The sequence below is a fragment of the Euleptes europaea genome, chromosome 10 (genome assembly GCF_029931775.1).
Source record: "Euleptes europaea isolate rEulEur1 chromosome 10, rEulEur1.hap1, whole genome shotgun sequence".
Taxonomy (NCBI): domain Eukaryota; kingdom Metazoa; phylum Chordata; class Lepidosauria; order Squamata; family Sphaerodactylidae; genus Euleptes; species Euleptes europaea.
The window spans coordinates 37,912,465-37,933,975 of NC_079321.1; positions in this window are offsets into that span (position 1 = coordinate 37,912,465).

Here is a 21,511-nt window from a genome sequence, read left to right on the forward strand (position 1 = left end):
ATGTGCCCCACAAAGGAAAGTACCAACTATATGGATCCAAGAATCACAATGTCCTAATAGAAATATTTCAGATTTCTCATTCCTGTTGTTTCAGTCCAAGCACACTAATTTTATTTTGTCTTTCCCTTGTGTGACTCAAACCCATGATTCTTTATAATCAGTGTATCTAATTCTCAACATGGTCTCATCTCCAGATACTTAAATCCATGGATCAGGGCCAAATAGACAGAAGGGACATTTTCCTACAAATTTGGGGCAACCCTCTAAGTTGGAATCATAGAGTTGGAAGGGACCACCAGGGTCATCTAGTCCAGCCCCCTGCACAATGCAGGAAATTCACAACTACCTCCCCCAGCCTCAGCCCAGTGCCCACAAGATATATTTAACCCCCTTCCACTGTGTGTGTGTGTGTGTGTGTGTGTGTGTGTGTGTGTATATATATATATATATATATATATATATATATATATATATATATATATATATATATATATATATATATATATACACACACACACACAAACACACACACACACACACACACCCTAGGTGGATTTTCTGCACTTGCAAAGACAATATCCTTCTGTTAGTATGACCACAGGGGGGTGGAGATGGTTGAGGGAGAATAGGTAGGGGAAAACAGAAACTGCCAGTGCCATCTCTTCACCACTTGGTGAGGCTTGGACTGGTGGGGGAGGCAAGAGCCATCCCCCAAATTGTGTGAGCTATGGAGGGGCAGCAAAGGAGGCAGATGAGTGGGTGAAAATGGAGCTGCCATTGCAGCTCACCTCAGTACATTGCCTCATGAACCACAAAGAGGCAGCAATGGAGGCTGGCTGGTGGGTGGGGATCAGGAGCCGGCAAGTAGGGGGGATAGCATTCCACCCCCCCCCCACACACACACACAAGTTTTGTGGATCCTGGCTTGTCATTGTCTTTTTCTTTGCACTAGTTTTCCTATTAGGCAGAAACCATTCTCAGCATTATTTGTCAGAATTATTTGTCAGTATTAAATGCATGTGTGTATGTGTATAAATGATGTATGTTGTATACATAAACACTATATAAGTTGTGTACAAAACTGTACAATATGTGAATGCAGCAAAAGCAAAGCTACAGAACAAGCTGTGAAAAGCAGATAATTGAAACAATGGCCAAATATAAACTACATAAAAAGAAACAACACTGGGAACATTTACTATCCCTACTTTCAGCAGGAAAACTTTTTTTTTTTTAAAGGGTAACTGGACTTTTGCCAACAATTTCAGCCCCTTCAGAAATGGAACCTTTGTATCAGAATCTGAATTTTCTGAAAATTTGGCATAAGTATCATTTACTTCCCTACATTTATTCATTTTCTGTCATTATACTATAATATTCTCAGTGCCCTAGATTATTAAATAAATGTGTGAATAATGCAGAGGTTTCTTTTCTCACCTCCACTTCCATTATATTTTAATACAACAAGCTTTTTATCCTGTTAAATTAGTTTGTATATACAGTATTTGCTTTCTTCACTTATGAAGAAAGCAAACATATTAATAGTCAAAACAATGAAAAATAATTGTGATAGCAAATCTCTAACATTCCATTCCTTCAGCAGAATTCCATTTTGGAGTTATTAGAAAAATACTGACAAGAAGAAGAAGAAGAAGAAGAAGAAGAAGAAGAAGAAGAAGAAGAAGAAGAAGAAGAAGAAGAAGAAGAGTTAGTTTTTATACCCTGCTTTTCTATACTGTCTCAAAGCAGAGGAGGGGGGAATTAGAGTCCACCACTCATGAAGAGGAGTGCGGAATCAAACCCAGTTCTCCAGATCGGAGTCCGCCACTCTTAACTACACTACACTGGCCCTCATTCAAGTTCAAGACATTTATGTTGAACTAGACTGCCTAGAAAGTTAAGGGGGAATGGAGACGTTACCAGAGTTGTGTAGGAAGTTCAAAACATTGCACTGGCTCTTCAAAGAGCTGCTGGTTTAGATCCAGTGCAGTGTTTTGTTTTGTTCTTCCTTCTTTCCTTCCTTTATTACTTTATGTTATTGGATTTTTAGGCCACTCTTCCATACTAGGTCAGAACAGTTTACAAGCATTTAAAACAATTAAAACAGCCATAAGTTAAAATAAAATTCCAACAGTGATAAAACTATGCTTTAGCAGCAAAGATTACAAGTCTGGTAATGACAGAAATCAGGCCTTGTAGGAGCAGCAGGCACTATTCCACACAAGCACTGCCTCTACAGAAAATGAGGACAACACTAATTTGGGAGGAAGTTGTGTTGCTATCTTATCTCATCTCACCAAAGGTTTCTAACATTACCAGTGGTGCACAAAGAACAGATCCAGCAATCATTCCTACACCTACATTGACATTTTGAAGGGGCCAGGTAATAAATATGTTGCTCGCTATTGATATGCCACTAATAAGGTGCAGAAGTATATTGTAGCTATTGCAGGACTGCCTTGTAGATTAATATATGATACGCATAACATCATTTTCTGCAATACCACAATGTCTGTTCTGTAAGTTTCTGTGTATTAAAGTCATCTTTCTGTGAAGGCATGAGAAATTAAACCTTAGCTTTGCAGGCCGGATACATTTTTAAATGAGCGATCCACATAATCAAGTGTCCAGTCAATTACCTTGAACCAGAGAAGACGTACTGTAATTATCCCAAAACTGCATATGTCATAGTTAGCAACAGAATCATTCTGTACCTTTTGTAATGTTTTAAACCTTAGAATGACTATTTCTATTAGTTGGTTATAAATTGTTCAGATTCTTTAATCATTTCCCGATATAATAAAGAAAGCTGGTGTTAGGTAGCATTTTCTGGAAGTCCTTCTCAACTCCATCCTACATAACTCCAGGTTTTATGACCCTTGAAATATCATGATGATATTCTGTTTTAATACTTCAGTATCAATCTTGCATAATCAGATTTTGCTCTTGCATGTGATAGGCTATGTAGTCTGGTGAAGCTATTCAGGTTTCCTGAAACAGGTTGTGGCTCTCCATCTGTTGATGTGGGTGACAGCTGTGAAATCCTTTTAGAGAATCTATATTGATTTCCTCTTAAGTATGGATTAGAAGGATGAGAGCCTTGAGGGAAACAGCTGCATCTCTGTAGTACACCCCCCCCCCCGCCTCAACTGCTATAGTTTGTATCTAATGGGTGGGTTCAGATAAAAAGAAGCAATGGCACGAGAATCCTACCAACCATTAAGTATTATGGAAGAGACAGGAGTCTCATTCATCCAGGAGCTATTCTCTGATGTTTCAACAACTAGAGTTTGGCTGGCAGAATAAGCTTTAAGTGCAAGGAGAGTCTGAAGCCTTAGACTCTGCGGTTCAATAGTTCCACAGAGAAGACTGGATATCTTTCCATGATACAGTATGTTTACTTCCTCTTGTATTATTAGAAAGGTTTGATGGATTGATAATTGCACATTTCATACTTACATATGCCACATTCCTACTCAAGTTGAGTTAAACCATCAAAGCAAAGCTAGTATTTGAGTCACCTGGATGCTGGAAAGAAACATCACCTACAGCTCAGTGTTCATTCACTAACTGGACTAAATGTTAGTGCTTTAGTTTTTTGCTGTTTGCTTGCAAAGAAAACATGTTTTAGAATAGTAAGATCTAGCCTGAATTTCCTACATTCCTGCAGTTTTCTTCTCATCAGAACAACCTATTAAGTATGCTTGTTATTAGACAACATTTCTAAGAGAGATGCCATCATTGGCCAAGTACAACATACTAGGTTTTGTGACATTAATGGGCTGATATGCGTTATATAAGACTGGGTACATTCTACAGCTTTGGCCATCCTGAGGAAAAATGCCAGGCTTAGGGTGGATCACAAAAATAACCACACAGAACAAAAGCAGAATAAAAACAGCATTAAACAGACCAAAATTCTAATAAAAAGGACGAATATGTCCAATGGCACCAAAATAAATAGCTGCAGCTGTGTGAACAGATAGACATACCCCAGAGATGGTATCAGAAGCAAAAGGGGGGAGGAAAACAGCAGTGGGAGAGGGGGAGACCAGGGTGGCCAATATTTATAGGAGAACCTATATGGGACACAACTGATGGTATCATGAGGGAAACTTTTATGTATGCATGGGTGATACACGAGGCTGGGATGGAGTTCCAACAACCACTTTATTAACAACCTAGAACTGAACTGGAACTCTACTGAACTCCACTCTGCACGCAAGACACCTCGATTTATATGTCAATCCCAACCACCCAGAGCCACATACCCCAAGTCCTTGATTGGGCAGCTATAGTCCATGAGGAATGCAGGCAAAGGAGCCTGGAGAAAACTTCAAGCTCAATGTGAGCCTTGCTTCCAACTGCATACATTACAGAAACAATTCAGATATTTGTGTTCTACTGCTACAATAATTCTACAATGGCTTTAAATACACTATGGATTATAATCTTTAAAGTAGTAAGGCAGCAAATTGTGTTATTGATTTATGAGATTTCTGCATTGGGTTTCACTGTAAATCTCTTCTGTAGCTCTTCATAAACACAGGGCAAACATTCTGCCATAAACTTCTGATACCATGTCCAGAAACTCAAAGTGAAGAAAGGATTACTGTACGACAGTGTTTATTATATGTAAACCAACAACTAAAAACAAACCTCAGCCAGATTCAGACAATAAAAAGTGCCTTCCCAGTTTCCATTTAAATAATTAAAAAAAATTATCCTGCCTTTTGGCAAACAGTATATAAAAACACTGTTTAAATATACAATGCTGTACAGAATGAAATCACAAGAAAGAGTTTAGCACTTGGGGAGATACAACACTTTTAAAAAGCACAGCATCAACATTAAGCCAATAGAACAAATAGGTTATAGGAAGCTTTTATGACAGATATAAGGAGGGGCCATTCATGCTTCATGGGGAAGAACATTTCATAGTCTTGGAGCAGTACTGAAAAGCCCTGTTGCATTTAACTAGTTGCTAAGTCTCTGCTGTGGTGGCACACGACAGGGCTCTCTAGATGGTTTCAATGTCTAGATAAGTTCATACTAGAGGAGGTAGCTCTTCACATATCTGATCCCAAACTATGAGGTAGCTCTTCACATATCTGATCCCAAACTATGAAAGGCTTTAAAGATCAAAATATTTAGGGCTTCAAAGGTTTGAATTGTGCTCAGAAGCCAACAGGAAGTCAATGCAATTGTTTCAAAGCACCCTAACAATAACCAGGAGGCTGCACTTTGGCAATATGAATCTTCCAAGAACTTTTCAAAAGCAGCTCAATGTAGGGTACACTACAAAAGCCTAAGCTAGAGGTTACTAGAGCATGCATAATTGGCCAGCTCAGTCTTCTTTAGGAAGGGTCATAGCTGACATAACACCCTGCTGATAAAAAAATTACTAGTCATGATTTCAACATGTCCACACAGGAACAAACTGCCTCTCACTGTGAACCTGAGTGTACAGGGGAATACAACCCACAACAGAAAGGACCGGAACCACATGAGTGTGGTACCTCCTAATCCAATTCTGTAAGAACTAGTACAGATTACAGTATCTCCACATCCAGTTCCATCTATCCACAAGGATATCATGGTTGATAATACTTCAAGTTATTGACAAGTCCAGAAGAAACAACTGCAATGTACTACCCCATTTTGTCTCTTAGTACAGATCACCAGCTTAAAAAAGGCAGTAGGGATGTGCAAAAAAATAAATCGGTAAATTTTGGGTTTGGGTTTATTGGGCGCAATTATTTTAGGTAAATCGGAAATAAGCCAAATACCCATACTGGTAAATGGATATTTCGGCTTTATTTTCAGGTTTCCTGAAAAAATTCAGGTCCATTGTAGTCTATGGGGATTTTTTTGAAGCTCCTGTGGGGGTATTTTTTGAGGTACAGTCACTAAATTTGCAGCATAGCTGCAAGGGACTCTCCTTAGATGGACACCAAAGTTTGGTGAAGTTTGGGACAGGAGCTCTAATTTTATGGACCCACAAAGGGGTCACTCCCATCCTCCAGGCATTTGCGAGCTGAGCTGTCATTCGGTTTTCAGGTTCAGGTCAGCATTGCTGAGGACTGGCAGAAAGAGCCGATTGGCAGGCTGGCACCTAAGAGTCTGGAGGCTCTGTTCATATTTGGGTCACTTTGCATGATGTCCATGCAAATTGGCTTCCAAACTGAGGAAAACAGCTCAAATGCAAGAAAAATAAAACACAGAAAACATTTCTTTTAGTGGCAAATGACTTCCTGTGAACTGTCTTTTAATATAGTGATAAAAAATCTGATTTCAAGAGAAGGTCACGGGGCAGGGTACCTTCATTTTGAGAACAGGTTATCATGGGGGGGTGATATCAGAGCCAGCCGAAGTCATGACCAAGGTGGCTCTTCTGAAGGAGATTACTCATCTGCACAGGTGAGGAGTCTTCTTCAGAAGCCAGATCATCAGCTGTTGGAGGGTATATCCCTATGGACAGGGCTGGGTGAACCCCGTCTTTTAAAATGACCCTTCTGCTATCCAGATTAATCCACTGAATGGTCTGACCAAGTTGGCTCCAATTACACAACAATTACACAACTCCAATTACACAACCTCCAACAATGGGGTCCTAACAAAACAAAACAAAAAACAGTAAAAGATAGAAAAATGGGAGAAGGCAGCCTGAGCAAAGGTGAATAGCCGAAACCTGAAAAGCCAATTATCTATTTAGCTTTTCAAGAATCACCTATTTGGCTTCAAGTAGATTCCCAGGTTTTGGTATTTGAACGAAACCCAAACATTGCTGAAACGGCTAATTCCAGGTTTATTTTCGGTTTGAGTTTATCAATATGCACAGCTCTAGAAAGCAGTGGTTTCAGTATCAAATCCAGATCACACCAAAACAGTTATATGACGTATATCCACATTCTGTTACAGAATGTCTATAAGTTGACTTTGAAGGAACAATATACCACAGTGTAATTCATTAGTGTAATTAGTGTAATTCATTAGAATCATATACTCATAAGTGATGGACAAGCCATTAAAACCAGTTGTAAAATGAACTATTTTACTGTGGAGTCTCTCTCCCACTCCTGTAGTAGAAACAATCTGATTCAATTTATATAGTGTGCCAAAAACATAAAGTGGTGCATTGCAGAAAGTAAGCCGTCACATGTTGCTGAGGTCCCCTCTCACACAGGGATGCATATACAATCGTTATCTAACCAGATGTCCCACAAAAGCCAATTATCCATTGCTGTTCTACTCTGCATATGAAAAATATCTGTCATTAGCAATACCCATCACAGACATATCTGCAAAACAAAATCTAAAAAAGTATATAACACATAAAAATAGTTGTTAAAATGTAGCATCTATTCATTTGTCAGTTCACATGCTAGAAATTCCCCAAACCTACCACCTATGCCACCAATTATCACACAAACCCACACACAACCTGTTTTGTGAATAGACCAGTCCTGGCTTCAAATCCCATCTGTTAGGAGGACTTCAGATTCCTTTACCACATTAATAGTTGCTGTAAACTTCCCATTATTTTCATTTTAAATTATTTTCTGCATTTTATCTCTCATTTACCACCCCCTAAATTTCCCCAGCAGATAAACAATCACACTTTGTAAGCCTCTCTTTCATCTGTTTTTCATAGCCAAGATGCATACTCTTCCCAGTTAGGGTTAGCAATAGAAGTGAATTTTTTTGCAACACTTCTGTTTTGAACAGCTGGTGATAAGCGGAATTTAACAGATGATGGTGTTCCTGTCCCTTAAACTCCATTCTAGGAAATGACAATACCTCCAAAGCTAATAACACAATATTCAACTTAGGATCATTTTGAGATGGAAGAAGGCAAAACAGATGCAGCCCTGTTTTTACTGTATCTGCTATTGGTATGAGAGTAACACAAACCTTTAGAGGCTGATTCTGATTCTTTTGCTAAAATGAAGAACAAGCTCTTAGGGACAGGTCTAGTAAACTCTGGGGAGAAAGACACTGGGCAAGACTTCAGCATTAAATCTGTCAGAGCAAGGTTTAAAAATCTGCAGTTCCATTGACAAACTATATTCCAGGACCCTTATTGTGTAACCACTACCAGTACTTCATGTGCAGCATGCCAGTACTGTTAGCTTACCTATGGCTTGGACCATGACTCTTGGTCTCCATTATGTGAAATAATTGAACAGGAATACTGAGTTAGGGAAGATACTGAAGGACTTAACAAAGGCATAAAAACAAGGATTGTCAAACAACAGCAACAACCAAACACCCCATGGCTAAGGTCATATCCTTCACTAACCCAACAAAACATGTTTACCACAAAATAGGTATGCACAAATGTCAATATTAGGTCTTGTAAAAAGTCAAGAGATCGGATAAAATCCGTCAAGAAATACAAAAGGTGTAAAAATTAGGTTTCTTCTAGATCCAGAGACAATGCTATTGGGAATAGTACCCAAAGAATTGGACCAAAACTGTAGAAAACTCTTTAATTATATGATAAAGGCAGCTAGAGTTGTTCTGGCATCATTCTGGAAGAAAGAAGAAATCCCTGAGTTGGAAAGATGGAGAGAGAAAATGGCAGAATATGCAGTGATAGCAAAGCTGATTAACTTGTTGAACAAAAGAACAGTTGGTGAACTACAGAAGAAATGGAAACTATTATGATTATGCTCAAATGTAATTTCAATATTTTTTAGTATTATAATTAGCGATTTAGAAATAATGACTGATAGATTAAGCAAGAAAATAACCGGAATAACTTAATTGATTATAAAACACTAATGAATGATTTAGCAGGTAGTTAAGTACAAAAGATTGCTTAAAATACTAGTTGGTCCTTAAAGATGATATAGTTTACAGGATAGGATTAGCGAAATAAGTAGGATTAATTTTATAAACCATTAGGTTATTTATCATGTTTTGATTAGAGAATTAATTAAGAGATTTAGAAACTTTCTATAATGGGGCCTACCAAGTTTGACAACTTTATTATATAGAACACAGTTAATGCATGGCACTTCTCGGAAGGATGAATATACTGTATATTTGATTTGTGTGAGTATATGTTTTTGTGTTTTTTTCTTTCTTTTTTTCCTGATAATAAATAAAAATGTTATTTAAAAGATGCCAATATTAGGTTCTTCTGTGGTTCTTTAATGTTTAAAAGCTGTTACTTCATCCCTCCCTAAGTTCTTTCCCCTGAAATCCATGTTTGGCAATTCAACCAAATTATAGGCAACTATTTTAAGCATATTTTGTGCTTGTTCTATGCCTGTTTTATGCCTGACATATTTAGCACTTTCCCAGCTGACTGTAATGTATCCAGATGAATAAATTGCATCAGCTGTTGCATACTTCATGATTCAAGTCATTTTTTTAAAAGAAAAAAAGTGAGAAAGTCCAAAGCTAATTAATACACTCTTTTCTTTCAATCTAGCATTTTGAAACAGTTGACTAAAAATTAGCCTATCATTTCGAATCCTTAGAATCACCAAAAATAGATCCATCTGTATTAGGGTGCAATAAAAAAACACCTCTTTTCCTGAACCAAACATAAATATTGCTGCCTTTTTTGGTGTTAACATCAATCTATAAACTAAACATGATCAGCAGCAGCAATTTCATACCTCAACCCACTCGAAACATCAATGCCAGTTCTGAAAATGCATTGAGAATGTGTAGCCTGTTCTTTCTTAACTGACCAATTCTGCTTTTTTAAAATTTTATTTGACGTATCCAAACTGGTCCCCAATGTAAAAAGTAAAGACTGCAATCTGTATGAACCTTCTCTCAGCTCAGTAGAGAGAAGAGATGAAAGGGGTTATCTGGACAGAACAGGACAAACATCTGCTTCTCAGTGAAGCATGTATATGTGTGTGTGTATGTGCGTGCGTGCGCATGCGCACGCATGTACAGGTTAGGGACTGGAGAACTGAGCCCTCTTTCTATAATTTCTTATAGTACAAAGAACAATTAAAAGGGTAGGTTGTCATTTGCATTCATGAAATATTCTGTCAGACGAAATGGTGCCTATGGTAACTGTTTTATTATTTATCTATGGTAACTGTTTCTGTATGTTGGTTCCCCACCTGATACCAGCTGAACTTATACATCCACAGCCTTGAACCAGATTGTATATTCCCAAATACTTCAACAAAACACAATATATTTAACAACTTTGTAGGTTTAGCAGCATGATAGTAATGATATGAGCCAAAGGCAGGACACTTAGGAATTTTTAACAAGGCATCATGGGCTTGTGAAATGGCATCTGTAACACCAGTGGTAGCATGGTGACTGGAACCTTTAGGGCTCTTTCACATGTAGGGTTGCCAGGTCCCCCCATGCCACCGGCAGGAGCTTTGTGGAAGTAGGGCTGGGGGCAGAGACCTGCATGCACCCAGCACATGTGGGACAATGATGTCACTTCCAGATTTACCCTGAAAGTGCCGGCATCATGCAGGATGCTATAGCACATTCCTCTAAAAACTCAATGGAAACCATAGAGTTTTTTGGGGGGAGTGCTAGAGCATCCCCATCGCAATGCCAGCATGTCTGGGGTAAACCAGGAAGTGATGTTATCGCGCCATGCACATGCCGCATGAGGGGATTGCTACCCCCCCTCAGATGTCCTGCTTCTGTCTGGTGAACAGCTGAGGGGCGGTGGGCTGCCCAGTTAATTGGCAGCCAATTGCCCACCATAACATGGCATATAGGAACCCTATTCACATGAGCAAATTGGTGTGGTGGACATCTGAACTGAGTAGGCCTGTGCCCAGCTCACAACGTAAACCATGCTGTATAATTAAAAGTTGCCTGAAACTGTTGTGGTATAATCAATGTGAGCAGAGTTGCCAGCCAAACTCAGGATTAGGAAGAACAAGACTGTGCAGGTTACAACTTGCTAACATACATTGGCTCTATATTTCAATCTTGATCGACATGGGTATTGGTACTCTTTTAATGCACAATCTGCTGTGAATATTTAGTATATCTGTAAATAAAATGGATCTTTGTTTTTACTTATGTCAGAAATCACTTCATTTATTTATTGTATTTCTGACATTTCTAATTTGAATGCAAAACTTATGCTGGCTAGAATGTACATAGGATTTTACAGATGCTCCCTTCCATTTTCTCTGTTGCATCTGATGACCTGGTAGTGCCTTTAAGTGTTCTGGATCTGAACAGATCCATTTTGGTACATATGATCTATTCTCAACAGTACTACAGATGGATAAAATACAAAAAGCAAAAATAACTAGTAAGACTAAACATATCAAGAAGATGTCACAATTCCAAGTTTTCCTTTTTAAAGAGAAGACTGAACTTTGGAAACAAATTCAAAGCAGATGGAAAAGACAGCAGGAGACAACCACCACTAGTCAACAGGTGAACAAAGCTGCATGAAATTTTTTAATTGTTTGATTTTTATTTTGCTCTTTAAAAGTGAAAGTGGACTTAATTAGTTCCTTTCTTTAATTCAAGGATCCCTGCCAACTATTCAGCATATATGTCCAAACAACACATGGTTCCCCAGTGCCTCCTTTTCAGATCTGCTCAGATATTTGAGGCTTAAAGACCACTTATTATAGCCACCAGGCTGGCTGATTTCCATAGCTCTACCTCCTGTTTGGCTCATCTCTGGGCTTTGGATGCCTGATGACTTCCTGCCGTTCCCTGTTAATTCAATATATGCCAAATTACACTGTCAAATACACTTGTGGTTGATATATTCTGGCTCGTCAAACACGATAGCCTATGGAAATTTATGTTTTCTTGACTCTGGCTTTGTGCTTTCTAGTGCTGGCTTGAGTTGTTTTTATCATGCATGGTAGGTTTGTCTGCTTCTCATACACAAGAGAGCCTCAGAGCTGGCTTGGCTGCACAAATAACTGTTCACAGAAGTTGTCTACTTGCATGAGCAGAGTAATGTGAAGTAGGGAACTCATAAAATAATATGGCTTGTCTTTCTGGGATTAGAAAATTTTCTGTCTTGAAATTTCATCTTGCAAATGAACTGTGATCCTATCCCAAATCACAATGCTCACTTGAGTAGAAAACCTTTGTGAGCACTATTTCTGTGAACAACTGGTCACCCTAATATCTGCATCAGCATTTATTTTTGTTTGGCAAATTCTTTGAATCATCAGTAGGGTTGCCAGGTCCCTCTTTGCCATTGGCGGGAGATTTGGGGGGCGAGGCCTGAGGAGGGTGGGGTTTAGGGAGGGGAGGGACTTCAATGCCATAGAGTCCAATTGCCAAAGCGGCCATTTTCTCCAGGTGAACTGATTTCTATCGGCTGGAGATCAGTTGTAATAGCAGGAGATCTTCTGCTATTACCTGGAGCTTGGAAATCAGCCAAGGAGCGAATGAATATTACAAAGTGCAAATATTTATATAAATTGCTACAACATATAACATAGAGTCACAACTATTCACTTACTGAAACTAAAAACCTAAACAATCTATCCTACTACATACAATGTATATTACAACAATCTGGCTGGAACAAACCAGACTGAAGATTCAATGTACAGGTTTAGTCCTTAAGTCATTTTCAATCATTGCAGGGAAGTTCTTGGTTCCTCTTCAAGCTTTGAAATAGTATTTCTGACATTACCATGATATGATGCCAAAAACTGAAGAGGGGATACGGCCATTTCAAATTCTTTGGCTTTAAATTTCTTCATCAGTCCCTCATATTGCATGTTTGCTAAACATTCAAGCAGGATAAATTTCAGCCAGTTCCCACGTAGGGTAACATACTGCTACACGGCAAGTTACTGACTATTTTTTAATAATTGTTCACTTGGTGGAAAACCCGGGAATGGGTTTTGGAGTTGGAGCTGCCTGAGCCGGACAGGGTGGACTTTGCCAGGAAGAAGGTTTCATTGAGTCGATTGGGGGCGTCGTGATTCGCCACACGGAGATATCATTCAGGTCACAGGAGCTGTATCACCCTGATGGTGTGCACCTGTCCGACTGGGGTCAGGATCTGTGGCTGCACGATATTCAGGGCTCATTACTTTGTAGGTCATAGCAGTAGGAGTGTTGGCAGGAGCAGGGCGGTAGTCCCTGCTCTTTGGCGGGTTTTGCATGGGGTCTGATCCAAGAAGGGAAGATGTGCTTTTCTTTCCCATTTGTGGGGACCCCCATAAGGGGTCTTGGGATGGAGTAAAACAGTGATGCCCAGCTAGGGGGCCTGTATTGGGTGCTCCAATCCCAGGTGGCGCTGGCTCCACACAGAGATGCCCGTCCTGTGGGGCCACCTAAGCGCTACTCCGGTGCTGTGCCCACAGGTGGTTGGGCTGTTTATCGATGTTTTCAATATTATCGGGTTACAGGGTGGTGACACGATATCTTGGATCCGGTCCCATGGTTTTCCGCCAATGCTCCATTCTGTTGTGATCAATAAAAAACTGTGGCCATTTATTTCCCAAAGTGTGCGTGTATGTGTGTTTATTTAATGTTACTTCTCCATCCCCTTTCCTTGGAGCCGCTTGCCCGTGGGTCCACAAGTCAATTTCAGGTAGCCGGCTCAAGGTTGGCTCAGCTTTCCATGCTTCCGACGTTGTTAAAATGAGTACCCAGCTTCCTGGGGGTAAAGGGAAGATGACTGGGGAAGGCAATGGCAAACAACCCGTAAACATAGTCTGCCAAGTAAACATGTTGCGACATCACCCCATAGGTCAATAATGACCCAGTACCATCACAAGGAACCACCTTTACCTTTACTCATATGAAGGGTAAGGGGTGGTATAAGGTAACCTTTTCTTGGCAGGACACTGGTATGAGGCAAAAGACTTCTGAATATTCAGGACACAGCCCACCTTAGTACCACAGCTCACACTGTGGTGTGTAATAAAACTGTACATAATATTCTAATAAAAATAATGTAATAAAACTGTACATAAATAGGGCCATGATATGTATTGGAATATCCCCCATATTACCGTCCAGACTTCCTTTTTGCCCAGGTGCAAATTACTTCTAGTTGCAGTTACTTAGGAACAGAGGAAAAACATGATTTTTCTTCACATGAATACTGCTATGTCTCTACTAAGATGGATCATGCCTCACATTTTATAGTATTTTCCTCTTTGAACCAAAGCTCATATAAATTCCACAGTAAGTTACTAACTCTATAGTACCAAAGTAATAATAAAAAACGTAGCATTTTTACAATTTAGTACCAAACTTAATAAAAAAGTTAATTTTAAAAAAATCAATATAAAACTATCTGCATTGTACTTTTCCATCCATCTTTAACTTGTTTATAAAGAAGGGGGTTTCTGTAGGCCTTACTACTATCTTCAATAGTTCATAATGCATAAATAGCATGATTTCAAAAAAAGATGTACTTATGGATTGAAGTCTCTGGGGAAACAATGCAGTTGCCAAAACCAAGCTTTAAAATATAGGTATTATGTCATATTACAATGCTAGGTTTATGACACCTTAATGGCTTTGTGCCTGCAGATGTTATAAATAGTAATCTAACTGCCACTACCAATTCAAAGAGGTTGGAATTATGTTATATCGAACTGTTAAGTTTATGACATCAGTTAAAGAGCTGTATGAAAGCTGAAATATCAATTGAAGGGTTTTTTTGGTTGTTTTTTCTAATGTACAGAACACCTCACCAGCCTGGTCTACATTCAGAAGATGGTAGAATAGATTTTAGCCCCATCAGATTTCACATGGGTGATACAATTTTTCTAATGTTCCTCCCATGTAAAAAAAAAAAAAGCACAACAGATGAAAATAAGAATCACATGGAGAAAAGGTATAGATTATCTGTGTATGCTGTGACAATTTTTTTGCATGCACGAAATCTGTTTTTCATTAATTGAAAGAAGTACTCAAAATAAGGCTGTCTGACCAAGCGGGGGCAGGGAAATGGTGTGGAGAAATTGTCAGTAGCATGATGACATCACTTCTGAGGAATAACCAGAAGTGATGGTGGTAGTTCTTGGAAACCCTGGAAAATCTATTGTTTAACCATGAAGTTTCCACCTATTCCTCAAGCTACCATGGTAGATTCCAGGTATTCCCCAGAAGTAACGTAATTGTGGAGGTGACACCAGTGAGTTTTTAATTTTTTAAAATATTTTATTTATTTTAGGGTTTAATATGGTGGGAATTTAGGGTGGAGGATACCCCACTGTGACTAGGGACTTGGCAGCCTTAACTCAAAAATGTCACACACACTCCACCTGCAATCTGATATTTTACTAAGGGTATGCAAAACAAAAAACAAAAAAAGTAGGCTGGTCATAAGCCATATAATGCTTTAAAAGGCAATACCAGCACCTTGAGTTGGACCTGGAAACAAATTGGGAGCCGGGGTAGGTAGAAAAGACTAAAGTGATTTAGTCCCTATGTCCCATATCAGTTTATTATGGTGGCTGAAATGTTTGCCTGTGTCCCCTTCATGAGAAGAGAAGTCGGACCTCTTCCCTCAAGACTTATAGTGGAGTGGATCCAGCCACTCTGCTCAGCAACATTTGCCTAAGGAGCTGCAGGCCACTGAAACTGGACAAAGACTCCTTGAGCCAGAAGTTTTTAAACTGGTTGTGGTTTTGTGTCTTCCAAATAATGATGCATGAATTGACTCCAAAGTAATGAAAATTAGAGACAAGATGTGCAAGGTATTTCCTGATTCATGTGCACTTAGCCAACTGTGGACCTACATCCTTGGCAATGAACAAATATTTGTATTTACAATATAAAGCAGTGGTAGGTGGTGTCTATATTTGTAGGATGCATCTGCACATCTGCAGCCCTGCTGGTTTTAACTAGTCTTAGTTAACGTCCTCCAGAAAAGTGCTTGCTATTCCATCTCTGCACATAAACTCTGTGTTAAACCACTCGAAGCTGAATTTCTCTTCATTTTTCTTCAACAATTTCATCCCTTTGACCCCCCCCCCAAGAAAGAGACAATAATGCTAAACTGTTCTGTTTAATTTACAGTATAGCATCTTTGTGGTGCAATCCACTCCTTCTACAAGGCAACTTTATCTAAGAACAAATAGGATCCAGATGTTCCATCAAAGAGGTTGCCTGCTGCATTGCTTGAAATCAGCAAGCACAGAACACCGACCACAAGTATGCTTCCTGGGCACATCAGCCAGCTATCAAGAGAGAGAATGCAGACAGAACAGCATGCTGCCATATTAGCTGCAATTCATCTTTGTGAAGCCAGGATTAAAGGGCAAAGTGAAAGGTTGTATAAAGCCTTTATGCCAGTACTCTCACATACAACTATATCATTACTATATCACTACTGACCCCTCAGAAAACTCTATTCCTTTGGAGCAAAACCCATCTGCAGCCCTGCTGGTTTTACCTAGTCCTATTCTGGGACTACTATTTTCAGATCTGTTCAATAAGCTTTCATTTGCAGCACAAGAGCAATGCAATTCACAACTGACTTCACAGTAGATAAAAAGCTGCAGGAGCATGCCATTCCTGTTACCATTCTCAAAATAAAAATTATCTGCATCATTAAAAGAGCACACTTTTCATTATACTCAATATGTGTGATACTACTCTCAGAAACAAACAGCCTGAATCCTTGACCTAGAACAAGGAGTTTAATTGTTGCCAGACAGCAAAGTCAAGACAAGACTCTGTTACTGGAAGTAAATGACTACTGAAGTTCTTCTGCTACTCTTCTGCTCATGCACTGGGGTTCCTCACCAGGTTTTCTTACTAAGTGGACAATAATTTTTCCAAGTAGGGCCAGACTCTTGTCAGCAAACTTGCTGAAGAAATGGAGGAAGCAGTGCTACATCAAGTCTTGCCCTCAGTCAGTCCAGCCCATCAGCATCATGGCCAGAGAACAGGGTTGCCAGGTCCCTCTTCACCACCAGCGGGAGGTTTTTGGGGCAGAGCCTGAGGAGGGGTTTGGGGAGGGGAGGGACTTCAGTGCCATAGAGTCCAATTGCCAAAGAGGCTATTTTCTCCAGGTGAACTGATCTCTATCAGCTGGAGCTGTAATAGCAGGAGATCTCCAACCACTACCTAGAGGTTGGCAACCCTACCAGGGAAGACTGACCCCTCAATTAAGCAAGGCCAGCATAATATAGTAGAGTATTGGACTCCGGTTCAAATCCCCACTCTGTCATGGAATGATGGAAGGTCACTGGGTGACCTTGGCTCAATCACTTTCTTTCAGTCTAACCTACCTCACAGGGTTGTTGTGCAATTTGGAGAAGGGAATAATAGCAGTGTTTGGGTCTCCAATGGGAAGAACAGTGGGGTATAAACAAAGAAGCAGTTTGCCATGTTCACAACTAATAGTGGCTAACTTTAAAAAAAATCAGAAATTTACCCGAAAAGGAGCTCCCATTCTTTAAATGGAAACTGTCACATCACAACTTAAAAACCTGTTTAAAACAAAAACCTGGGCTGAGAGGTGCTGCAGATTTGCTGAACTCACAGGCTCCACCCTGGCTGAAGTCTTGCTGGCACTCTTTAAGATGTATTTAAAAACCATTAAAATTGATGGTTATCTTGGCTGCAGCAAAAAAAAAACAGTGATCTTTGCCTTTCATGTTACATTTTTATATCCAAACTTAACCTAATCCAACCAGAAGTTAGTATGAGCTTCTTTCACAAGTTACGACTGACATTTAGAAATATTTAGTTTTATAAACAGAAATCAAGATATACATTCCCTGACTGCAAAATACTACTTCGTGTATTTAATTAAAAGGTTTTTTATGTACCTTCTCAGGGAACTCAATGACCAGATTTTCTTTGAGTTGTACAGTAATTATCCCTTTTTAGAAAGATAGATTTAAGCAGGTGGAAGCTGTGAGTCTAGTACTAAATTCAGCTACCTACACTATTCATTTAAAGAAAAGTGCTGATTTTAGTTAAAAATGCTATCAATGAACATTTCTATTGAATACAGATGATTGACGCCATAAATGATAGCCACTCTTTTTCAAGTCTCAGCTGTTTTAATCATTTTTAAAGAAAAAATAGCCTTCAGCATTTGTCTCATTATGTATAAACAGCCTGTTCTATTTCAGATCGTCAGCAGGAATCCTTCAGCAAAAAAAATGGCAATGTATCCGTGTGTGTGCTTTTTGCGGGAGGGTGCTTTTCTCCCCCTTTTTTTAAAAAAGCTGCAAATAACTATAAAAATAAAACAAAACAAATACTAATTTCTCCTGTGTTGGGATATATTACGGCTGGTTTAAAGTCAAATTTCCGAATCATCAACTACTGAAAAAATATTTATTGTAATAAAAAATGCACACACCACTCTGATAAATAAGGTTGTCAACCTCCAGGTACAAGCTGGAGATCTCCTGCTATTACAACTGATTTCCCACTGATAGAGATCAGTTCACCTGGAGAAAATGGCCGCTTTGGCAATTGGACTCTATGGATTTGAAGCCCCTCCCCAAATCCCGCCCTTCTCAGGCTCCACCCCAAAAACCTCCCGCCAGTGGCAAAGAGGGACCTGGCAACCATACTGATAAATAATTAGATTGTATTTTAAAGGCAATCTCTTTTGAAATATATTCTATAATGCACATATTTCTAATTACAAAGAGATAGGAAAGGTGGACAGGATTAATTGTATGATATCAATGGGAATAGACCAGAGTAATTGTGTATAGGATTGCGCTATGGCAGGGTTACACCCTTTTAAGTTTATTGAAACAAATGTGTTTAGAAAAGTGTAATTCTGTTTAGGATGGCATTGTAAATCAAGCAATTACTCAAGACCAGACTTCTCTATCCCTTTGTAGCACAGGACTGCACCTGATTATACCAATTTAGTTCTGTTTTGTTTCTTAAAGGAAGAGCTTAGAAAATGGTGTACATCTGATGAAGTGTCCTTCAGCCCAGAGGAAAATACAGCTTCTATAAATCACAGCATAAATTAATGGAATTGTCTTGTCTATTCTTTTAGCATGGGTGTGTATGGGTGTGAAAGTTGGACAGTGAAGAAAGCTGATAGGAAGAAAATAGATTCCTTTGAAATGTGGTGTTGGAGGAGAGTGTTACGGATTCCGTGGACTGCCAAAAAAAACCCCAAATCAGTGGGTTATAGATCAAATTAAGCCTGAACTGACCCTAGAAGCTAAAATGACTAAACTGAGGCTATCGTATTTTGGTCACGTCATGAGATGACAAAAGTCACTGGAAAAGACAGTCATGCTAGGAAAAGTTGAGGGCAGCAGGAAAAGAGGAAGACCCAACAAGAGACGGATTGACTCAATAAAGGAAGCCACAGCCTTTAGTTTGCAAGATCTGAGCAAGGCTGTCAAAGATAGGACATTTTGGAGGACTTTCATTCATAGGGTCGCCATGAGTCGGAATCGACATGATGGCACTTAACACACACACTTAACACACACATTCTTTTTAGCAAGAGCTTCAGAAGGACATCTGTAGATGACACCACACTTATTCAAAACATAGTAGTGAACCACATGGATACTGTGAACAACGAACGCTATGAGCAGGGGTTTTGTGATCTCTTTCAGTCTTCTGACTTCTACATTAACATGATGTTATAGAATAAGACCTGCCATATTGCTTAGAGCAGGAGAAAACTAGACTTAACTTATTCATGCCCTTTTGGTTGCTTTTATTTCTGGCATGTTGCTCTGGGTGGTAATAGAGTATATATCGTCGAAGGCTTTCACGGTCAGAATTCATTGGATCTTGTAGGTTATCCGGGCTGTGTGACCGTGGTCTTGGTATTTTCTTTCCTGACGTTTCGCCAGCAGCTGTGGCAGACATCTTCAGAGGAGTAACACTGAAGGACAGAGACACTGTCCTTCAGTGTTACTCCTCTGAAGATGCCTGCCACAGCTGCTGGCGAAACGTCAGGAAAGAAAATACCAAGACCACGGTCACACAGCCCAGATAACCTACAAGAACCAGAGTATATATCCTTTGTTAGCTTTCATATGAATACAATCATAACCATCAAAAACGTATGTATGAATTAGTATGCGAACTCCTCTCTGCCTGGCAGATGTTTCTTGGTGTCCTCTCATATTAATCAGCAGGTACTGAAACCAAGGTTTCAAGAGCTTTTTAAACTGCCCCCACTTTATGGAATAAGTCTCCAGAGAAAGTCTGGAACGCCCGTCCCTTCCAGCATTTCAGATGGCTTGTAAAGCCAAGTTATTTGAACAAGCTTTTCTCAAAGTCTTGGAACTTATTTGTCTTACTGGGGGCTATGCACTATGCATTGTTGACACTGAATTGTAGGCTAATAGCTCAGCATCTCATATTTAACTGTTTTTGTTATGCTATGAAACTCATTTAACAATGTGTATTATTATAAAGCTTTCTGGGTTTTGTAAGGGTGGGCTATACATCTTTTAATAAATAAAGGGAAACTCTGGCACTAAAGTCAGCTTGATGAGAATTGGAGTCTATTTATAGTACACAAGTTCAGCTTTGTAAAAACTAAGCTGATTGGTCAAAGCTCATGTCTTTAGCAAGTTAACAGCCCATTCCTGAGGGGAGGGGTTGCACTGGTGGCAGGAGGTGGCGCAGTCGCACCACCTCCAAAGGAGGATTCAGCCCCCCCCCCAGAAGGCAGAAAGCTGCCCTTACTTGCAAGCCCCGTGGAACCGTTCCATAGCATCTCACGGGGCTACACCACCTAAAAAGGTGACGTAAATGCAAGTAAGGGCAAAGGGGGTGTTCCTGGTCTGAAAGGTGGTTAGGAAGCTGCCTAAAGGCAGCTCCGCCCCCAGAACGCCCCTGGAACGCCCCCCTGGTTGACAGCCCACAGAGGTGCACTGTGAGGACGCCAGCAGGAAGCCAAGCTGGTGTCCCAGGACTGGGCTGCCACAGCAGCGCAGAGAGGCCAGTGTCTGCACCCCAACACCAGTGTCCACGCCAGTTGTGGCGGCACAAGTGGCCCGGGCACCAGCACATGTGGCGCAGATGCTGGCACGGGCCTTTGCGCGCCTCCAAACAACTTTCGCCCGCACAGCTCAGGAATGGGCTGTAAGAAAGATAGATTTTCAAAAGATTAAGTCTGTTGAGACCAGAACTTAACTGAGCATGGCTAAGCCTGAAAATGGAAATGTAGTTTTCTTTGGGAACAAATATTTCATTCTGATGAGTACATATAATTAAAAATGTAATTTAATTTTATTTATTGTTACTTTTAAGCAATATTTAGTAGAAGGTGCTTAAGACATATCTAACCATTATTTTCTCTAGGACTTAGGCAGTTTTAGCTCAGCAGAATCCATTCCACAGCAAGATGCATTAGAGTACAATGTCAGTTCCTCCGAGCCTGGAGAGGGTGGGGTAGAAACTTGACAAACTAAATAATAAATATTCTTGTTGTATAGTAAGACATTGGTCCAAAAACAGGCCAATATGTCAGCTTGTAAGTAATTCAGTTAAAGAAGGCTTTAATAACATTTAAGTTTCATGGAATGCAGTCTATAATGTTAGTCTAATTTTAGCTTAAAATCTACAAACTTCAGATATAACATAAAGA